Raw genomic sequence first — 7535 nt, 5'->3', positions numbered from 1 at the left:
GGGTTGAGGGGGGAGGGTTAAGGGAGTGGGCTGAGAGGGGAGGCAGGAGGGAGTGAGGGAGGGTGGAGGGGGAGGGTTGAGGGGTGGGGGTGCGGGAGTGGGCTGAGGGGGGAGGCGGGAGGGAGGGGGGAGGGCGGTGGGGGAGGGTTGAGGGGTGGGAGTTTGGGGGATTTTGTTTTAATTTTTTTTAATATTATTTTTAATTATTTTTATTAATAATGAAGGGTAATATGGTAAAAGAATAAAATTGAAGTGGAAAATGACGATTTTATAACGTTTTATAACGTTGAGGATGATTTTAATAATAAAAAAACGCCGGGGACGATTTTGATTTTCAGCCCAGACCTTAGGGACGATTTCAGTATTTAACCCTTATTTTTTATTTGTGACTTGAACTCTTTCTTTTTTCTTTTATGTTTCATAATATCTTTTACTCTCATTTTTTTATGCACTATTTATAAATAAATTATAAATTATAGTCGTACCAATCAGTAAGTCTATTCAGAAATATGTTATTATTCTCTTTCTTTATTGTTAATTAACTTTTATTTAGAATTTTTTAAAGTTACTCTTAATTTTAACTTTCCTAATAATAAATATGAATTTAGGTAGAATGCTTGAAAAATAAAGGAATAAATTAAGTATATGGGTATTTTTTTTTTTTTAATTGATAACAATAATTTTTTCATATGGTCTTAACTAGAAGAACATCTCATTCACAAAAATACAAATTTAATTATGTGAGTGTTTTTTTGGATAATGTTAAATATTATGTGTTCTTTGCTGTGAACCACCTTTCTAACTCCTCTTTACACTCAATTTTAAATTGAGAAAAGTTTTATAACAAAGCAAAATAGTTAATCAAATTTAACCAAATTATTAACGTATTTTATATTCCATGTCTTTGTACACTTTTTTTTCTTTTTACGTACACTCCTACTTCTTTTTCTTCTTCGTTTCTTATTTTTTTTCTTATCTTTCTTTTTCATTGTTGTCGCCGTCGTCACTACTACCACCACCTCCTCTTCCTCCCTCCTTCTTTTTTCATTTGAATTTCTTCTTCTCATTCATTTTCCTCCTCCTTCTCATCCATCTTCATCATCATTGTTATCGTTATTGTCATCATTGTCATCTTCTTTTTATACGTATAATAACTTTTCTGTGTTTTTTAGTATTTGTGTGCTAAATAACACCAGAAGCACTACAATTGTCTTGCATGAACTAATTACACCAAATCCAAGTCAATGAGACTAAGTGTACCATATTTAAATTCAGAATACACTGAAATTACTTAATGATGACGACGCACAAATAAATTCAGTTCAAAACAAGTACAAACCAAGTGTACCTTATTTAAATTCTGAATTCACCGAAATTAATTAATGATGCCGACACACAAGTAAACTCAGTTCAAAACAAGCACATAAATTAGATTCAATCATCCACAAAACTACATACATGTAAATTTTAAATTCAGAAAAGTCATCAATATGACTTAAATGACACCAGAAATACTACAGTTATCTTGCATGAACTAATTACACCAAATCCTAGTCAATAAGACCAAGTACACCTTATTTAAATCAAGAATATACCGAAAATACTTAATGATGATGACTCACAAACAAACTCAGTTCAAAATAAGTACAGACTAAGTACACCTTATTTAAATCTAAAATATACTAAAATTACTTAATGATAATAATACATAAACAAACTGATCAGTTCAGAACAAGTACATAAACAAGACTCAATCCACTACAAAAATACTTGCATGTAAATTTTAAATCTAGAAAAGTCATCAATTTGTTGCTCATAATTTTTGTTTCACTCTTTTAACAAGAACTTGTGTTATAGTAAAAAAAATTTGATATTAAAATTGAGAAATTTCTGGTTAATGGTTAAAAAATTTTGGTGTTATTTCCTGATAAATTTTACATAACTCAATTCTTCTACCTCTTCTTTTTCTTTATCATCATCATTATCTTCTTTTCTTATTCATCTTCTCTTTCTTGTTTTACCTTCTTATAATTCTTTTATTTTACTCTTTTAATAAGAATAAAAATAAATAAAAATGCATAATGCTACAAAATCACCTAAAATAAGAGGAGAAAGAGAAAAAAATACAGCAATAATAACAGCAATAAAAGAACGATGATGATAAGAAAACACGCGAAAAAAGAAAAAACACGAAGAAGAAGGAGGAATGCGAAAAAGAAGAAGAATGAGGAGGAAGAACACGGAATACGAACGTTCATATTAGTAAGGATAGTTAAGATGTGTATTCACGCTTTCACTTATTTTTATTGAGTTTGAACTAATTTGATTGAATTTAATTGCCAAAAAAACCTAGATGACAAACCTATTTTAGTTTGTAAAGTTTGCGAAAAAAGAGGACAAAGAAAGAACGATTATTTAGAAGGGAAAAAATGAGGATACATTACCCAAATTTAGGGGTGTTCATGGATTGGATCCGATCCGCATATCTGCGATGTTTATCCGAATCCGATCCAAAAATTGCGAATATGGATCCGATCCGCAAGGCTATCGGATCCGATCCGATCCGCACACGAATAGGATCAGATTGCGGATTTTGTATTGGTATCTGCATATCCGCGTATCCACAAAAATAAAGAAATAAATAAATAAATAAATTTTTTTATATTTTATTTCAACTAATAATTATCATATATGTTGTATTATTTTAATTTATTATATAAGAAAAATATGTTTAATATTATTTTAAGAGTAAACATATTTAAAAGAATAGAAAAAATGAATTTTAGTGATATTTTTTAAAATAAAAATAAGCTTTTAAAAATATTTTTGTGTTTTGCGAATATATTCTCAAATGTACGGATCGGATCAAATTGGATCCAAACTACGGATATTAGATCAATCCGATGATTTTAGTGCAGATCGAATTAAAACTTTGGTCATATCTTATCCTATCCGCATTCAACTCTACCCAAATTCTCCTTTATCTTGAATCGTCACTCATATGTTGTCACTTGTCACTGTCCACCTTCTATGTAGCCCCTCTTCTTCTCTCGCCCATCGACCCACATTTCTCTTCTCCCCAATTGTGAACCTATTGAACCACTGTCCGTTCGCCTCCTCTGCTCCTTTCAAGAATGCAACCCTTCAACCCAAACGGGACTGCTCGGGCACGAGTTCCAGCAACAACTGCACACTGGAAATCGCAACCTACTGCCTTACGCCACTTAGCCACCAACAACATATGGAACCTTAGCTCATCACTGAGGCTTCCCACTAGCACACTTTCAAGCATTGCATTTTCGAAAATTTCTTCTTTTTGATACAATCGTGCTCCCAAGCTGTCTAATCTTACTGAGTTAGGATATTGGAAATTTATAATTTTGTCTCCAATTATTTGCCACTGTTTAAGTTGTTAATTACTATTTACTATTTTTTGATGATTCAAAAATTTCACCGTGAGACATTAGTTCAATTACCATGTCTATTTGAGTCAAACTATAATTCATTTAATTCCAACTTTGTCATGTACCCGGTTCAAATTTGTTAATGAATCTTACGGACCTTAGCTATCTATCCCTTATGTAGTGTTTGTTTAGTGTTTCTGTTCATCAAAAACATAGACACGGGAGTACATATTTGTTGTTTGTTTTTTGAGACACAAAAAAGAGAGAGACACTCTTACACACAAGAATACATAAAATAAGTATATTTTGTGTCTGTCTCAAATTATGAGACACGAATTTTCATCCTAAGACACAAATTAAACTAAAATTTTGGACAAATTTATCCTTAGTTTTTTTGAAAATTTCAGATTTATTCAAACCATTTGACCATTCTCTTCTCCTCCGTCAGTGCCTCAACCCCCTTCTTCTTTCCAGATCTTCTTCTTTCTTTCTTCTTCTTCTTTTTTTTCTTCTTCTTCTCTCTCTTAGAAGTCAGACCACTGTCTCGCCTCCAGCCTTCCTCAATCTCCTTGCCGCCATTGCTAGCCGCATCCCTCACTTGGAACTCCGCCGACTCAACCTCTCATCTCACCATTGTGTTGTCTCTCTTCTGCCTCTTGCCTTTGCGCTTCTGCATCTCGCCGTGCCTCCTTCCCTCCTTGTCACGGGTCTCCCCGCATCGCCCCTCCCTCACCGTTTCGGACTCGCCGTCAATGTGGGTGCTGCAGGTGCCCATTGTTCTATCTATTTCAACTTTAGCTCAAGGATTTTTTCTTTTTTAGATAATAATATTTGAACACAGATTTGGTTATTTGAGTCTAGTTTGACTGTTAAATTTTGATACTAAATTTGTTGTAATTTGATTAATGTTAATGTGAGTATCATTATACTACCATTGTTTTGTTTCTATCTTCTTGTGCTTCTTTATTTTTATTTTTTAAATTTTTTCAGAATATATATTGTAAATCTTGTTTTGTTATAGGATTATGGAGATGAATGTTCTGATTTTGTAATTAATTTTATTATGTAGATGAATGTTATGCGTTCATTTTTTTTTGCTGTCGATTGCCATTGCTCATCCATCAAGAACCGCTGCTTCTGCTCCTCCTTCTCTCTCGAAGGGTTCGGGCTACGGGAGTCCAGATCCATCGTCATTCAGATTCGCCGGCGGCTTCAAGCTTCGTCGGCGCTTCCCTCCACATCCTCTCTCTACCAACGTCGTTCATCTTTTTCAGAAAGAAATCTTTTCCTCTTCTATTATCCCTTTATTAAAAAAAATTATCTGTGTATTTTACTCTATAGATATGCAACAAATTAAAATTTTTGTTGATTTTATTAAATTTAATTTAGATTGGCATATTGTTGCTTTTGTATTTGGTTGAAGATTATAGTGGTATTGATATTGATGATAACTCTGAAGAAGGGATTGGACAAAAATAGTGATAGAGAAGAATGATGGGGATAAAATTGATATTTTAGTAAAATTTTGAGTTGTATATTCTGTTGTGTCTAAGTTACCAAACAAGATGAAAAATTAAGTGTCTTTTATGTCTATGTACTCATGTGTATTTGTGTCTATGTCTTTATTATTTCAAGACATCAACCAAACGCAGCCTTAGATAGGGTTTGGAAAAGGGACACAGACGGAGATATTGAGAGATTGAGATTAGGACTAAGAGACAGAAACTAAGATATAGAAGCTGAAATAAATCTTAATATTGTATTTAGTGTAAAATAAGAGACAGAGATTGAAATAAGAATGAAGCTCTAATTTAATTTACACAAAGAGTAAAATTGAAATCATTGAAATGGAGATATTTTAAATATAAAATGTTATTAAAGTTTTAGTCTCTATTTCAAAAAATTTCAGTCCTCTATATCCTCACTTTTTGGAGGTACTGAAATACTGAAAATTTGGGGATAGAGACTGAAATTTTAATACCAGTCTCTAGACCAATAAATATGATACTGAATCCCAGTCTCCCAATCCCCGTCCCAATACTTCAAAATAAACACTACCTTAAAGCCACTAGAGACATCATGTAACGACCCAACTTCTAATACGTCATGATCATACAAGAAGCCGAGGGTCACCAACTTACTTTCTTAATTTATAGTTAATATTTATTATATGAGCCTATTACCTTGTTAGAACGTTACTATCTTTATGGGTAAATTTTTTTAAAACATTTACAAGAATAAATAACCGAGCATATATGAACAGAAATATAAGGGAATAGAAGTAACTAATATCCAAATTGATAATATACATCATATACATCATAAGTAACGTTATACAAAGGAACTAGTCAGTGTACACCCTTTTTCAACCTCTACTAAAAAATATTTACATATATAATACACGACACTACAGGGTCTGGCGCATATAAAAAGCCTCTAAGTTGGCGTCCAAGCTAGCCTAGCAACACTAAAGCTCCTAGTTTCTCTGGTGTTCTAACACAAACGAGAGTCTATACAAAAATCAGTGCTATGCTGGAGTGTCACCATTGGGCTCACCCACTGGCTGATCACTACCCGACGATGGTGACTCCTAATCAAAATCCATCTCCGGATTCTCTTCATCGTCGTCATCTGGGATCACCATAATATTACCAGTAGTAGCACTGCTATCACTACTCATACGACTGATGGTGAGTACATATCTGTTCGCATATATTGGAGCAACTGCTTTTCTGGAAAGTCCTGGCTGGTTGTCGGGTTGTGCATCTGGAACTATGGGCTCTGGAGAGAAATCCCACTATGGAGAAATGGCAGAAATATAGTCATTAACTAGTATTGGCTCAGCAAACTCTGCAGGCTCAGGTGCCGCCTGGTTCACTGGCTGTGCTGGGTGAGGATGTCCGGGTCCATTAGGAAATGGATATTCTGGTGCGTCGGGATAAAGCCATGATAACAAAAACTCGTAAAGAGCATTAGGATCAAAGGAAGGACTAACTAACGAGTGCTGAAAGGGATGGTCACATAGTACGTATAGTTGTATCCAGGGACGGATCCACTTATGTGGGTGTGGGGGCAAGCGCCCCCACTACAATTTGGAATTTTATTGAGTAGTATATAATAATAATATTTATTTTTCCCCACTAAATTATTAAATTTGACCCCACAATAATTTTTTATTCAACTTTCGACACTTGGTAGCCAATTTAAAAACTTCATATTAGATGTCCATTATAATGATCAATTTTCAAATTTAAATAAGATTGGTGTTCTTTCTTAAAGATCGACTCGAAAGAATATTATCTATCCATTTGTGCTTCTTCTTTTAAAATTAGCTTTAGTTTTTTTCATAATAACTACACTAATTGAATGAACTTTTTCAACTATGAATAATATCAAGAGTTAATTTGTATGAAAGTTGAGTTTTAAATGATTGTTTAACGACATATACAAAAAAAAGACATTTTAATTATATTGTCAAGGTTTCAAAATATGAAATATAAAAAAATTAAATTTTAAATTATATGTTATTATTTAAATTACTATTTTGGTATTTTAATTTGTAATTAGATATTTTGAAATCTAATCATATTTTACAATAACAAAATATAATTATAACAACAATTATGCTACGTATACATAAAATAATCACTTGTATAGAATAAATATTAAAATATAAATTTTGAAATACAAAATACATATTAAAAATAAGTTAAATGATATATGTATTTATACACAAATTTATAATAGATAATTTGATAGCTAATTTTTTATGTAAACGTAATATTTTTATTATAAAAATTATTATAATGTTATATATATTTTGCCCCCTATCATAATTTCCTGGATTCGTCACTGGTCGTATCCGAGGGTCTGCGGTTAATATGTAGTAGCTATGAAACACTGGGTCCTCGTATATGTAGGGCTGATCAACCTCGTAAAACAGGACGCCCGTCTCTATCTGAAGGAGTAAGAACTGGAGAGTTCTTAGTAAGCTCAGGTTAATTAGTCGAGTTAATTGCTTTTGTCCTTATCACCAGACAGTGAAATATTTCAAGAATCATAAACATACAGTACATAGAGAAAACAAAAAACAAAGTACAAACAGAAAAATACAAAAAGCAGAACATAAAC

At 32.6% G+C, this 7535-nt stretch overlaps 1 long non-coding RNA gene across 1 annotated transcript; it reads left to right on the top strand.

The window, feature by feature from the left end:
• The first annotated feature begins 3028 nt into the window (after positions 1-3028).
• Positions 3029-4816, top strand: LOC148563575 (uncharacterized). The gene is made up of 2 exons (XR_015883719.1): positions 3029-4171; positions 4474-4816. It is a non-coding gene; the product is annotated as an uncharacterized LOC148563575 (long non-coding RNA).
• Positions 4817-7535: the final 2719 nt, after the last annotated feature.

Source organism: Arachis ipaensis, chromosome B5, assembly GCF_059453495.1.
Source record: "Arachis ipaensis isolate K30076 ecotype BB chromosome B5, ASM5945349v1, whole genome shotgun sequence".
Taxonomy (NCBI): domain Eukaryota; kingdom Viridiplantae; phylum Streptophyta; class Magnoliopsida; order Fabales; family Fabaceae; genus Arachis; species Arachis ipaensis.
The sequence above is the reverse complement of the archived record's forward strand: the minus strand, read 5'-3'. Positions and strand labels throughout refer to the sequence as shown.